Here is a 15,980-nt window from a genome sequence, read left to right as displayed (position 1 = left end):
CTCCTGGCATAGTGGCGATGAAGGAGTGAGAGGAAACGTGAGTCTTAAAATTGAATACCACCACCACCACACCCGCCCTGGCCCTTCCAACTGCTGTGTTTCACAAAGTACTGAGTTGTAGCCCAGTTGCCCTGCTTTCTTCAGCACCCTCATGATTTTCAAAGCTAGTCACAAGTAATTCAGATGAATCAGGAAATCACTATGTTATCACAGGCTAATGAAATATGACCAAAGACCTCCCAGCAGGAATTTTAGTGGGGAGATCAAGGCCAGAAAGCCTGCTCTACTGCCATTGTGGTTAAGGCAGCCTAACATAATTCCTGTAATCTTTTACTTTCTTTCAGCTTTTCCCTCCTTTTCTGTACACAAGCACAATTTCAGGAATTTCAGGAACATGCACTCATTAATGGAAAAATGTACAATAGATATTGCTGAATATTTCCTGTTTTCAAATATGTAAATAAGCACAAGTTTCTGTGAAGCAGCGGCATTGTTTGATTTTAACAGGATTTTCACGTGGCATGATAAAATGCAAAAATAAAAGACCCAAAGTCTGTAAGTTACTAGTATGATTTAATTGTTAATAATTAATGGCATCTTCACTGAGAGAGCCAGCTTGGTGTAGTAGTTTGAGTGCTGAACTAGGACTTGGGAGCTGTGTTGTAGATGTGTACCTTCAAGTCATTTCCAACTTATGGAGACCCTAAGGTAAGCCTATCAGGGGTTTTCTTGGCAATATTTGGTCAGAATGGATTTGTCATTGCTTTTCTCTGAGGATGAAAGTATATGACTTGCCCAAAGTCACCCAGTGGCTCAGCCATAGAAACTCATTAGGTAACCTTTGCCAAGTTATATTAACTCAGGTTAAGAGGAAGGCAAGTGCAAACCCCACTCTGAACAAAATCCACCAAGAAAAGCCTGTGATAGAATTGCTTTGGGATTGCCTTAAGTCAGAAATGACTTGAAGGCATACAGCAACAATGTTCACTGATAAATACTAATGTGTTTAAATTTTATTTGTTTGTTTGTTTGTTTTGCTTACATTGTACTCTAAATAGCTTGGGTTAATCATCTCAACACACACATGCAGATGTTTTGAATACATACACACATGCAGATGTTTCAAGATGAAACAGTATTGCATTTGCTGTATTTTACTTTGTGTTGTTCTGAAAAAACTTTTTTAAATGGGACCTAGAAAGCCTGAAAGTTAGCTCTCCACCACCCTTTCCATCCCTTGCTAGCCCTTAAGAAAACATGTGAATTGGATTGCTGGAAAAATTTGAAGTGATGAGATTGTAGTTGGTTGTGGCACCAGAGCTCTCTGACAGAGAAGGCTAAATGCCTCATAAAACTACGGTTCCCAGAATTCCATAGCATTGAGCCATGGCAGTTAAAGTGGTGTCAAACCAGATTGTTTCTGCAGTGTGGAAGCAGCCAAGGTGCACTATACCCAAAGCCAGCCAAGTTATTTTGGTACCTGATGTAGAAAATCCCATAAGTATCTTTATCAGTCCTTAAATTTAACCCCCCCCCCCCAAAAAAAACCCTAGTAATGACAAAACATCTATGACCCCAACACCTCAGCTCCTGGAGGCAGTCACCTCATTTTGTCTAATGCCAGGGTGAACCTTAGCTGATAGTTTCTAAAGGTCAGTCACAGGCCTCCATATTCTCAAGACAAATAATGTATGCATGTCTTGAGCAAATGCACCCTAAACACAGGAGAGGTACAATGTTTGCTTGTAAATGTTGCACAACATTTACAGGTTTACCAGAATGTAGTCAACCAAGGAAACCTGTTCCCTTAACATTTTATTGATTCTGGAAAGGTGCCTAGTTCCTCTGCAAAAGGTTGTGAAGAATGAAAAGCTGCTTTGGGGATTTATATGCATCTCATGGGAGATCAAGTCTTCAGTATTCAACACTGTGCTCTCAAGAGACTGCATTCTTGACTTCTGCCATCTGCCCCTTTTTGGAAAAGAAACCACATGCCTTATTTCATGTACAGTCACCTCCTTTCACTTTTAACAGCATTGCAACATGTGAACTATATGTCTGCCATAACAAACCTGATCTAATCTTTGCACTGATCATGGATGAACAAGATAGGGGAAATGCAGAATTTTAATAAGAGTTCTTTTCACAAGCATCAGCAGTTTTCTGGTCTCAGTATGTACACTTAGGTAAGGTTAATCAAACCAGAGCTGCTGGAGGCATATCCACCTTACTTTAAGACAGAAACAAAGATGCTTTGATTCCATCATATGAACCCAGTTTTGGAGCCTTAATTAAGACTCTAAAATCTCAAGACGCAAGTCCCAGGGCTTCTCACCTCCCAACCCCTAGACTTTATGGCAAGGAGAGGCATCTCAGGGCAAAAGCAAAGATCACTGGAGAGCACATTTTGCATGTAGGAGCCTGGGATCCCAAATCCATGTTGTAGTATATTCAGTTTTCAAAAAGATCAGGTATCTTTCAAGTGGATTTAAATATCTTTTGTAAATTATAAAGTACATATGGTATTTGAAAGCACACAATAACAACAACAATGGGAGTCAATGTGGTTTTCTACATCTGAGAACCCCCCCCCTTTTTCCTCTTCTTCCACTATCTAGCTGAAATAATAATAATAATAATAATAATAATAATAATAATAATAATAATTCTGACCATGATATCCATGATTACAGTCACCATAAGTCAGAAATTAGTTGAAGGTACACAACAAAAACAAATACAGATTCTGCCCCACCCATCTGCCCAGCAAAACTTCAAGCACTGGTGAAACCAAACTGTGTCTTCGTCCTGCTATTGATGATAGGTTTTTTTTCTCTTGTACCTTATCCGATGCAGTTATTGTGTGAAAGAGTACTGCTAAAGCATATAATTTACCAGTGTTTTGCTCAGTATGCAAAACCAGTTATAAATGCAGATCACATTTAATAATACCATTCTCACCAGGCAAATTGGAACATTAGATTGCCCGATAGTTGCATATTTCTTGGTTGACTAAAACTGTCACATGGTTGTTTCTTATCAAAAGCATGTTATCAGTACTGAATTTACTTGTCAGATTTATTTTGATAACTATTTTATCATACTTGCTCAGTTCACATAGGCCACTCCAAACAGTTTTTAACTGAATATTGAAATCGTTACCAGCAACACAACTTCACACATCATTTTTTTTAACCTGGAGGTCATTTGGAAAGAGGCGTGTATTCTATGCATACTCCATATAGGCAATAAAGACACACACAATTTTTTGCTGTGTGTACCTGCTGTTTGCATGTATATGTTTTTCAAATGATACTGTATGTGCTTTTTTTTTAACACAACCCATTTTAATGTAGGAAACCCATTAATTTCAAAGCATATTGAGTAGGGATGTAAATAATATTTGGCAATTTAATATCCTTAGTAGGAGGTCTTGACCAGGATGTCACCCCATTATGAGAGTTTTTGCACAAGTTTTAATGATTTTTTACATTTCAGGACTTATATATGCACAAATGTGAATAATATATTTTGCACAAACAAAATATGAAAAAGACCCTGAAAAAGACACAAAAACTCTTATCTTGCATAGTTACAACAAAAATTGTTAAATGTTTCATTTTCATCTATGAGAACAAGATGACAAGATGACAACAACAACAGCAAAGTATCCCATTTTGACAAGTAAGGTGGGTTATAAATACAATAGATAAATAAAAGTTTTACTTCCCTTATATTGAGAAACTATAACTTTGTACCTCAGTTCTTACCAGTTCTTACTTGCATAATGGTCTGGACAGAATCACACATGGTTCTCATGGTGCATTTACCCAAAGAATGAAAAACACGCAGGCTACATGTTGTAAAACCATTACGTGAAACATAACACACATTTTAGTGTTGCAACTGGCTCTACAATTCACATATGTGGCAAACGTACTGCATGGCACCAGCATATTATGAGCTGTGATGCCACTGGCATGAATGTGTGCAACTGGCTGTAAATCAACAGGGAAGTATTTTCAGAAGGTGAATGGTAGCAAAATTCCCAACCTAACTTAAACAGACAGTCAAAAGAAAGTATTCTCCACACAGCCCAGGCTTAATTTATGGAATTATTTGCCATAAGAAGTGGTGTTGGTTAGTACAGTCAGCCCTCTGTATCCAAAATTCCACATCCATGGATACCACCAGTCCTGACTTGAAAATATTCAACAACAACAAAATCCAAAAAGCAAACCTTGATTTTGCCATTTTATATAAGGGGGACCATTTTACTACACCATTGTCCATAATGGAACTCAAGTATCTACAGATTTTGGTATCCACCGGGGGTCCTGGAAGCAAACCCCGGTGGATGACAAGGCCCACTGTATAACAAAGTGAACTGGAAGGCTTGGCAACTGGGCATAAGGAATTCTCTTTCCTGCAGGATCCCTATCCTACATGTTAGAATCAGGGAGTTAAGTAGGAGAGAGGAGAGAGAGCACAACCTTACTTACAGTGAAGAGGCAGATAAGAAATAAAAATTATTATTACAATAATATTTATTACATACGTCATTTTAATGACCCTCCAGGGTTAGCAAGTTTCTTTTCCCTTTGAATATATGTTCTCTCTGTTGATCTTTGTCTTCTATTTGTAAATCCTGGTATGAATAAATTTTAATATCCACTGACTTCTGTGGCATGATTTTTGAAACTGCTTCTTCACAAACCTCCCCCAGAACAATTGGCCCTTAACTGTACCTATTGTGTCTGGCTTAGAATGATTAACAGTGTTCCTGGCCCAGTCTAGGAAATATTGTAAACATGGAGTAGTAACTCTCATACTGTCCAAGCAGACTTTGTATCTAACTGGTTATTTATTAATATTGGAAAACTTCAAATGGGCAAGGTACAGGTCACAGTCACAAACACAGATAGCTTTTACACTACTTCACAGAGAACGAATCTAACAAAGGCTACAAATCATGATGGCTACATGTTGCCTACAGTATCAGAGGCAGCATACTTTTCAATACCAGCCACCACATACTATTTTCATCTCCTCCTTGTGGGCTGTTTAGAGATCTTCTCTTGACTATTATAGGAAACAGAATGCTGAAATAGGCCGAACTTTAGTCTGCTGTTACTGGTCTCTTCTTACATGCTTCTGTGATAGAATTCAAAGATATACCCTTGTTAGTCTGTAGAATCAGTACGTAGAGAGATCTTGTAGCACCTCTGAGACTAACTGAAAGAAAGAAATTGGCAGCATGAGCTTTTGTAGAGCATGAGCTTCAGTCTACTTCCTCAGATGCATTTGGTGGAATGGAAGCCAGGTACAGACATAGATATATGTTATTGGTATGTGAGGATGTCAATACAAATTACAAGTTCTTTGTGTATAGAAATGAAGTTGCAGGTCCAGTTTTAACTATGGTTGTTAGCACACAAAGACATAGGAAACTAGTCTTTGTACATGGAGATGAACGGGCAGATGCAGTTTTGCAATGGGACTAGCCTGTGGTGAGGGGAATAGATGAATGTAGGGCACCCTCATGAGGATGGGGGTCAGATAGTGTTGAAGTGTGTGTGTAGTGTGTCAGGAAACCATTGTCTTTGTTCAATCCATTGCTGAGGAACTATAGTTTGTGGATGAATTCCAGTTCTGCTGTTTCTCTTTCCAATCTACTTTTGTTCAATGACTGCTGTTCTGAGGTCTGAGATGAAATGTTCTGCCACTGTTTTGTTTTTGTTTTTGTTTTGTTTTTTTGTGTCTATTCCCATTCCTAATATCTTATTTATGTCCATGTATTCTCTGGTGCAGGGACTGGCCTGTTTGCCCAATGTAGAGTGCTGAAGGGCATTGCTGACACCATATAGCACAGATCACACTGGAGAATGAGCATGTGAAGCCCCCCTAATATTGTGGGTGATACCATTGGACTTGTGATGACATTTCCTGTGTCGGCAGAGTTGGCATCTTGGTTTGTGGCAAGACTTAGTACCTGTGTTGCCATCTGTGTCGTCTGTTGTCCTGTAGGTGAGTACCTATTTGAGCTTTGGAGGCTGTCTGTAGCGAATAAAGGTCTGCCACCAAGGATTCTTGAAAGAGTGGTATTATTGTCCAGAATAGGTTCACTGACGATGTGCCTAAATGGTCCCAGTTGGGGGCTGTATGTGACCACTAGCAGGATCCCCACTAGTGGTCACATACAGCTCCCAACTAGGACCACTCAGGTGCTTCATCAGTCATCAACCAATAATCAATGAACAACAACCTATTCTCACTGCTTAGAGTAGCTGTACAGATCAGCCATTAAGGCTGGCCTGGGGGTGGAGTTGAGGCATGGCATCCATATGACGCCTGCCCTGACTCAGCCCCCAGGTTGGCATGATGCTTCATGCTGCACCACACAGTGGGTGGCATCACAGTCCTCGTCTGGCGCTGCATCTACATGATGCAGCACCAAAGGAGCACCAAAAATCCGTGGTGCTGGTGGCTATGGCGCCCTTTCTGCTTTAAGCACCCAAAGAGGGTGCTAAAAGGTGAGATAAGGGCTGTAGCATGTGGTTGCCATGACCCTGATCTGATGCTAAAAGGGGCGGCTGCAGGCGTTGAAAGTGGTAGTCCGTACAGCCCGAGTCTAGAAGATTTGAGGGAAAAATTTTCACCCTGCAATTAAAATAGAACTAGGACAGTTTCAGTTATCTTGGGTCCCTTATTGGGAGAAAGGTAAAAAAATCAATTAAACAGAAACATAAATAATAAAAACACAAATATGGACCTTGGAACAGGGGGGAGGGGTGCTCAAGCCCCCTCTAAGATTAGGCTAAAAGGGGTGAAATTATTTGGCAAAACTGGGCCACCAAGATTCCAGTGTCACTGAGTTTCCTTAGGAATAATCAGTCAGAAGTGACTAAATGATCAAGTTCTATGAAATATTAAGGCAGTAATTGCCCAGAAATAATAAAGCCTGCCTGCAATTTATCCTACACTTGAATGAGAGTAAGCTACATAAAACACATGGTGGACCCATCCACACACATATACATTGGCACATACATATGTATTCATACGTACTACATACTACACATTAATAACCTACTTTTGAAGTTGAACCCCTGCTCCATCATTAAAAACTGTTCCAGGGTCCCTGTATCAAAACAAATAACAGCATGTGAAAACACCAACTAATCATTGATATCTGGATTGTGGATACAATAAGTGAAGAAGGGGGGAAAGGTAAAATTAGAAGCAGGGAATAAGACATTCCAATACATAAAACCAGATTAAAACCACCAGCAGGATAAATGTGAAAATGCATTGAAATAGCTCTTAAAATGTCTGTGAGAATAAAAAGGCCTTTTCCTGGCACTGAACACGAGATGAGCCCTTCTAGGGAGGGTGAAAGCCAGCTTGGCATAGTGGTTTCAGCATTGAACTAAGACTCTGGACACTAGGATTCAAATCCCTACTCGGCCATGAAACTCACTGGGTGACCATGGGCAAATCACACTCTCTCAACCTCAAAGGATGACAATGGCAACCCCCCTCTGAAGAAACTTGCCAAGAAAACCTTAGGGTCGTCATACGTTAGAAATGACGTGAAGGCACAGAGCAACAACAACAAGAACATTCCACAAATATGATGCTACCAATAAAATATCCTCTGTCTCCACATCTTTCAAGTCAGTCTGGAATAGACATGGAGAGAGATCAGTTATTACAAGCCTGAATCACAGATATGTTGTGCTTGAGAAGTAGCATCCCCTTATGTCAACAATGCTGTAACCATTAGTCATAATTTCCCATCTAGGGGAGGAAAATATTACAACCTTGTGTGTGTCACTATGATGCTGTTTTCAACGCAAGACTCTGGGTGCCTAGTTCCAGTAAAAGGAGGACAAGGACTCCGAAGCACAGCAGGGCTGACCTACCACCATGTGAAGTAATTAAAATAATACACACTAGCATCTAATCCAGGGATCATGTGGCCCTCCAGGAGTTGTTAGACTGCAATTCCCATTAATTCTAGCAAGCTTACAAGGTGAGGCATCCTAACAACCCCTGGAGAACCATATCATCTACTCAAGTCTCCCCAAACCTCTCCAGAAGATGGCTATGGCTGGTGTGTTAAATGATTCAATTGCACTACTATTTGACTGCAAATAATCAAATGTAACTACCACAGCCATAAGAAAACAGCAAGGTAGCTAACAGAGCTCAGTATGTATTTGCTTGCCTCCTAAGTGTTCTCTTGTGAGCTGCCATAAGACTACTGAAACTAGGTGAAAGTGGCCTGCATCTACTTTGCACCAACCTGGGCCATGGGCCAAGCCCAGTTTTACAGATTGTGTACTCAACAGCTCTTGGCCACTCCTTCAAATCCCTCACACAGCAGCTGCACACAGCAGGAGATAAAAGCAAGAGTGTCTGAAGGGGGGGAAATGACCCCCCCCCACCCCTCAAAAGGCCGCGGTTTCCTCTGTGCCATGAATCTTGCTGGGCCTTTGAACAGCTAAAAGCTAAAAAGGCAGTTGAGTGCAGCCGGAAGATGAGCAGCAGCTGAACAGAGGACCACCCCAGAGGGTGACACTGATAAATTGAAGGAGTCCCACTGCCCTCAGCTATGCCAGCTGTTCTACCACTCAAAAATCAAGAGACTTGCCTTACATCCTAGCAGTCTGAAACATGGGTGGCCAACCAGCTGCTTGAGTTGCAGGACACCAATGCTAGATTAAGTGGCACACCTGGACAGATGTGCAAAGGACTGTGAGCCAAGCTACAACATATAGTCAGGCCTAATATTTTGCCTACCTCTAGTGTACCAGAAGGACCACTGTTTCTCACATGAACCTGGCCAAACGTCTTCCTTTTCCAGGACATGTCTCTAGGAGGAACTTCCAAATGTCCTCCATTTTGAGCATGACTAAGAAGTATGAATTTATATTTACATGAGTGTTTTTAGCTTTTATTTGGTAATGCCCTACATTTTTATGGAATGGTCTACATTTTGTGGTGCCTTGTCTTCTTTTGCAGTTAGAACATCTGGTTACCCTGGCTTGGGATCTCACAGTGTTTAGCAATAAGGCATATAGGGATCAGATACAGTGCCTCCTGGAGGGCCACATGATTCCTGGAATAAAGGACTTTGAAATTCAGTCTTTTAATGGGTTGAATTGCAAATGCAGCTGGGGGTTTGTGAGGCTGATTGTAGAAGCAGCAGTAGAATGGATAATTAGAAATGGTCTTGTCACCCATAGGAGACGAAAGAGCTCTTATAGTTGGGTGGCTGGGTGAGCTTTTAATGGTAAAAGCAATCTGATGGAACAGTGTTAATTATTCTTCCATCTGCTTTGTGCCATCTACAAGCTCTTTTGCAGTCCTCAGCTTCTGATTCTCTTTTTAAAAAGCCACACAGAAATGTGTGAAGATAAAACCTTAGGATTACTAAACAGTGCTTTTAAATGCTGCAGTACATGTTGCCTGTCTTCAGGGGCATCACAAGGTGGGTATGAGGAGGTGGACATTGCATCAGGTGACAGCGTAAGCGGGGGTGACACCACTGCTTCCCAAACATCCACCTTTTGGGAGAAATAGACCTCAGTGGAAGAGATGGTATGAGTGGGGTAATGCTAAATGGGAGGAGAAAGGCCTCAGGTTTTTTTTTAATTGCTAATTTTTAATTTAATTTTATTTTTGTAATTCTTAATATCCATTTAATTTTTCTTTAAGCACATTACATCTTAACAAATGTTCATTTTAACCACATGAAACTATGTACATGTAAATACATTTAGGCGGTACATATGACATTGCAATTTAAAGGTATAATTTTAATTTTGCAAGTTGTTTATGTCACAGCTGTTACTATTGCATTCCATGATATATGGAAATTATGATTTATGAGTAACATTAATACAAAAAAAAACATTACTAAGGATTCTGTATGGTGTGGTATGGAAGGAGGTCAATATGTGGTGACACCATGAGTTACTGCACTGGGTGACGCCAACCCCAGTGTCACCACTGCTTGTCTTGAATCCAGTCCTTGCTCTTGGCAAGGTAGATGAAAGCAGATGGCTTGGAGACAGGAACAGTGATGGCTTGTTTATTAGAATTAAGTTCTTTATTTCTTCACATTTGAATAAAATCCCAACTCTTGTTTGCACCACTAAAAAATGAAAATAATTTTTTAAACCATCAAAAAATACAATTCTAGGCAGTTCACAGATGGGAGGAAGTCCTTGGTGAGAAGAAACATTTTTAATAAAGGCTTAAAAGGCATCAGTATTGAGACCTCATACTGCAGAGGGAAGATCTTTTGACAGGATGAATATAACAATAGAGAAGGCTGATCTCTATGTCTCCATCTAGCAGGATTCGGTAGGTTCATTTGTTGCTGTTAGCTGCTCTAGAGTTGACCGTGACTCATGGAGACCCTGTGGATGACATCTCCAAGACCCCCTCTTCTCTACTGCTCTGCTTAGGTCTTGTAGATTCAGGCCCATGGCCTCCCTAAATGAATCTAGCCATCTGCCATATGGTCTTCGTCTCTATTTATTGCCTTCCACCTTTCCTAGCATTATTGTCTTTTCCAACGCTTCATGCCTTCTCATGATGTGGCCAAAGTATGACTTCATCTTGGCTTCCAGGGAGAGTTCATGCTTGATCTGCCCAAGAATCTGTTTGCCTTTTTGGCTGTTCATGGTATGTTGGGGCGTAGAGAGAAGTGCTGTGTCCACTACGACCACGTGCAGAGTTGATCCACGCAGGCAAGACACCACTTGAAGGCTCTTGGAGAGATGTCTGCAAAGCCGTCAGGCTGAGAAGGAAAAATTCCTCCCATGCAGACGGACCAGCCTTGAGCTCCCAGCTTGAAGAAATAAACACTGCTGGACAGCAAAGCTCTCACTCGAACAAGAGAGCTTTTAATCACTTGTTGCAAGCTATATACGAGATCGCACAGAGTACCAGATAGCTGTCTTAGATACTCATAGCTCTGTATACAAACAAAGTGCTTCGCCAGTCACCGACCCTAACAACCCAACAACAGAGATAGTCACATTCTCCCTTATATAGGTGGTCTTCTGTGAAGTCATGTGATAGCTATGCCACCAATGAAACCTTGCTAGTTTCATCCTCAGTGCATGTTGCATCATACCATTGCCCACGATGCACTGCTGGCTGACTTCACCTACTTGCATGTTGCATCAGACGTCCCATGATGCCCAGCTCCCAAATGCTGACTCATGCACACTTGCCACTTGAACTGTAGTTACCTCTGCTGCAGTACCACCTAGTGGCCACATCCATGGCATTTCCAGGCCAAGTATTCTAAGCATTCCTCTCCAGCACCACATTACAAATTAGTTGCTTTTCTTCTTACCCGCTTTCTTCACTGTCGAGCTCTCACATTTGAACATGGTGATGGGGAATACAATGGTTTGGATGTTTCTAACTTTACTGTTCACAGTTGTATATTTTTGCTCTTTACGGTCTTGTCTTGTTCCTTCACAGCTGCCCTTCCCATTCCTAGGCATTTATCACACGGAGGCAAACTCCCCAAATCCCATGCAGAAACGGGATTTAAAACTCAGGGGGAAAAACCCTGCAAAAGTGGATTGTTTTTCAGACACATTGGGGTTAATGAGCATTAACATGACATTAATTTTCAGAAAGTAAAAAGCACTGCATTTTGTCAACTTTCTGTCCGGGTTAATGTAGCATTAATGCTCAATAACCCCAACATCATCTGAAAAACAACCCACTTTTGCAGGTTTTTTCCACCTTCTGTCCAGTTTAATGTCAGACATCATCTGAAAATTAATCCACTTTTGTGAAGTTTTTCCAGCTCAAATCCCATTTTTGCACAGGATTTTGCCTGTGTGACAAACTCCCTAGTCTTCTTGAGTGTAGTCTCCTTTCTGATCAGTGTTTTATCCAAGATATTGGAAATCTTTAACTATTTTGATTTCCTCATTGTCTAGGATGAATTTATGTAGTAGATCCTCCATGTTCATTATGTTTGTTTTCTTTATGTTCAGCAAAAGCCTGCCGTTGCACTTTCTTCCTTTACCAACTGATAATTCCCCTGGAATAATTCCTGCAATTACTGAAAACAGAAAGAGGTAAATGAGAACTGAAGTGAGCAGCACTGTACACGTGAACAAGGTTCTTCTGTTCTGTTCGATTGCTGCCTATTGCCCAGGTCAATGCTTTTTCTCACATTGTGTTTAAGCTTCCAAATGTCAGGAAATGTGACAAGTGGAAAAGTGTCCAGGAACTCAAGGTGCATTTTGCAACAGTTAAATGTATCCCATCTCACTGCACAGTTCTAAATCTTCTTTAGGAAAATCCCATGCATGTCCATGCACAAATGAATTCAGGAAGGTGAACCATAGGTTCCACTATACCCTGCTAGTGTACCAGGGCTCATTGTGGCCTTGTTCTCCACTCCTTTGCTCCTATTTAGCTTAAAATTTGATTGATCAGCAGTTCCAGAGAACTTGAAGCTTGATTTTTTTTTTCATACACTAAGGCACACACAGAATGGTGATTTGTGCCACACAATACTGTTCCATTTAATGTTACTTATTGGGGTTTTTTTCACTGCCTTGTCCAAACAAGGAGGGATTCTACCTGCTGCACATGCTTAAGGTCCTTGTACCCTGACTCATTTTCTCTCCAGATGTGTTGTCAAATTTGTGGACACTTTTTTTCTACAATGCCTCCTTACAAACATTTAAATTACTTTTAAAATCTCTGTAGAGAGCCAGCATTATGTAGTGGTTTGAGAACTGGACTCCCACTCTGGAGACCAAATCCCCACTTGGCCATAGAAACCCATTGGGTGACCTTAGTCACACTCTCTCAGCCTCATTGGCATACTGACTCTAAACAAATCTTGCCAAGAAAATCCCCATGATAGGTTTGCCTTAGGGTTGCCATAAGATGGGAAATGACTTGAATGCACACGACAATAACAAATGCAACAGAACTTTAGCACTTCTAGCATTGCTTTTTATTTTTAAGAAGAATATCTCCAGAACCTTAGCATTATTACTATAAATGTAGCACCATTGCTATTTTTTTTAATTGTTGTAAACTGCCTTGGGTTCCATGCTTGGAGATAGAAAGGATATAAATAAAATCTATCAGCATGCTGCCATGGTAGTGTCACTGTGTTTTTCCATGCAAGTGTGTATGGGGAGGATAATCCAAAAGACGGACACAGCAATACCTCTGCAACAGCCAATGATCATCATGCAATAGCACTAAAGCACTACAGAGATTTTTTAAAATAGTTATCTTCACTGAAAAGTGACCAGTTTGGTAAAGTCATATTTGGCAAGTGGGGAGATTAAGTGGGGGCAAGAAGCAGGCTGCAAAAGCATGAAATGTTACCCCCCCCACACACACACACACAGGTTATGAAGCACTGCCCCAAACAAAATCAACTGGAACAAAAAGTGCACATATGGACTATGAATTTAAAATGTACCAAATTGTATCTGGACAAGAAAAAGAGCTCTGTTCAGCTGAGGAGTAACTGAAGGGAATAACTGGGAAATACCCCAGAACAAAAAAAAATCAAGTCTTAAGGCAGTAAGTACAGCAATGAAAACTGCCATATCCCAAGATGTGGCTGGTCTGGCTGAACCTTTAGCATAAAAACAGGAGAACAGGGTTTCTTTCTTTCTGTAAAATAATAATAATAAATAAAAGCTTAATTTTTACCCCGCCTCTCTGTCGGGGACCATCGAGGCGGCTTGCAATTAACATGAGAACATACATATCCCATATCCCAATCATTCCCTCCCTCCCCTAAAACATCAGTTAAACAGAATTAAACATTAAAAACAATACAATTAAATTATCAGGGATGGGCAGATGGGGTACAAGTACTCAGTGGGAAGGTGGATTCGGTTGGTGTTAGACTCTATTGGTTCCTCATATTCTTTTCCATCAAGAAAAAAAAAATAAAAGCAGCTGACTGAACTCTATTTTCTATCTTGAAACCACAGGATATAAAAATATGATGGGAGAGGAAGTTTTTAAAAACATGACTAGAACCAGCAATTAAGCAAGCACACTCCAGCATGGTATTATATATGCCTTGTAAGAGGAGGATCATCTGTGACACAGGAAGGCAACTTCACAGGTCCAAGAGGGGAACTTGGACCACACTGACCCAAGTATGGGCTGCACTGCTGCCACATTGCTGAAGTTTGGTGGCTGCCATTGTGAAACATTGGTGGCAGACATAACAGATCTCTATGGGGATGCCAGAATATCCTTTTGTGTCATCCAGCTCTTTGAGAGCACAACAAAGAGTGGTCAGAAAGTACCATGGAAAAGAGGAGCAGGTTGGAAAAGTCAGGAAGCTTATATTTGCTGGCATAATTTGGAAGTGATGTCAGTGCTGATGGGATGAAAAAACAGTTTTGTGATTCTTTGGCAACATGCTGCCCATTCCCGATGTATGAGAAGAACTTCCACAAGACTGTACTTCCAGACTCAGATACAGAAGTGGAATCAAAGTACTGGAGGAAGTTACACAGTCAGACATATTGCTGTTTAAGGGTCTTGTAAGGCATCCCTACAAATGTTTTCCATGACAGGGCACAGATATACTATTTGTTCCCTATGAATTTGTTTGTTATGATCTGTGAATTGTGATCTTCCAGAACCTAAATATTAGTTCATAGCTGAGAGACTAAAATACATGATTCATATATCTGCCTATGTATGGAATTGCTGGAATCATGCCCTGGTCAGCTCCTGTTTAGACATCATAGCGTGCTAGTTGTTCCTCGGAGTCACATAGTTCCTTCATTGCAAAGCCATCTACTGAGAGAGGCAATAAACAAGGGTACATTTGTAGGAGCCACCCAGTCCGGAAAAAAAATATAGAAGAAGAAAACATTGTGAAAACAAAATGATCTGCACCCATATTTCTCATCGTGCACCATCTGTTCCATTATCTTGGTTCCTTTTCACATGGATCAGAAATACAGATATAATGTTTGCTTCAGGTAAACACCATCAGTCTGTTCATTGGATTCAGTGCAAATATTCCCCAGTGTGTTTACTCAGAAACATTTGTACTACATAAGCAAGAACTGACTGCAAAAGACAGGAAAATCCAGTTTAAATCACTAGCAACAAATTGTCCAGCTGTTTTAAATCCTTGATGGGTTAGAAACCAATAGCTTCCTGTCTAGGACCTTGAGGATTATAGAAAAGATTTCTCTCCCTTTCACTATCTTCCAGGTAGTTTTGGCCAACGACAACATTGAATCAAACAAAAATAATGAAATGGATGTTTGGTGATGGTGCTAGCCTAGCAGAGAAACAGCCAAATACTCGTGTTGTTGTTGTTGTTGTTGTTTTGTACCTTCCCATTGACTCTGAGTTATGGTGATAACTGTCACCTTGGCCTCAGAGGGAGCGATCAGGCAGACCCAGCAACATCAGGGACTGCCTGAAGGACGAGACTTCTCCCTCCTTTAACTGTCACCTTGTATTTTGTATTGTATTACAATTTTTACTGTACACCGCTATGATCATCGTGGAATAGCGGTCTATAAATAAAATGTATTATTATTATTATCATCATCATCATCATCATCATCAACAAAAGGAGATCCATAATGGAAAAAGCAGTGTATTTGGAAGGCATTGACCAGTTTTCCCCATCAATGAAAAGGAGCACTACAGGAACAGACAGAATGCAAAGCTGCAGAAAGACAGACATAACATCGTATGATAAGTACTGGCCAAAGAAGCTTTATCCTGTTGAAATTCCATTTTGCTAACCTCATGTTATAAAGTTCCTAGACAAGGAGTTGCAATGGCAATGTGCATAGATAGTTTCTAAAAATAACTTGGGGGAATAAATACACACACACTTTATCTTAAACATTTTATTCATTATTCCAATATCCATTTCCCCAGGAAAAGAGCCTTAAAACATTTGGGAAACCCTT

At 40.5% G+C, this 15,980-nt stretch overlaps 1 protein-coding gene and 1 long non-coding RNA gene across 10 annotated transcripts in view; one reads left to right on the top strand and one right to left on the bottom strand.

Moving 5' to 3' along the window:
* Positions 1–4,741, bottom strand: part of SLC45A3 (solute carrier family 45 member 3) — a 103,453-nt gene extending 98,712 nt beyond the window's left edge. For all 6 annotated transcript variants that reach the window (XM_042462920.1, XM_042462923.1, XM_042462922.1 and 3 more), the window contains exon 1: positions 4,559–4,741. The gene's annotated coding sequence lies outside the window, so the exon portion shown is untranslated. The remainder of the gene's footprint in view (positions 1–4,558) is intronic.
* LOC121928357 lies at positions 648–15,503 on the top strand. Of its 4 annotated transcripts, none has more exons than XR_006103487.1 (4): positions 648–708; positions 3,499–3,689; positions 5,812–6,027; positions 12,036–12,846. It is a non-coding gene; the product is annotated as an uncharacterized LOC121928357 (long non-coding RNA). The 4 variants fall into 4 exon arrangements; XR_006103490.1 differs by lacking the exon at positions 648–708 and adding an exon at positions 14,016–15,503 and having other exon boundaries at positions 1,416–3,689; positions 12,036–12,199; XR_006103488.1 differs by lacking the exon at positions 3,499–3,689 and having other exon boundaries at positions 649–708.
* The last annotated feature ends 477 nt before the right edge of the window (positions 15,504–15,980 follow it).

Source organism: Sceloporus undulatus, chromosome 4 (genome assembly GCF_019175285.1).
Source record: "Sceloporus undulatus isolate JIND9_A2432 ecotype Alabama chromosome 4, SceUnd_v1.1, whole genome shotgun sequence".
NCBI lineage: Eukaryota > Metazoa > Chordata > Lepidosauria > Squamata > Phrynosomatidae > Sceloporus > Sceloporus undulatus.
This window is presented reverse-complemented; position numbering and strand designations above follow the sequence as displayed.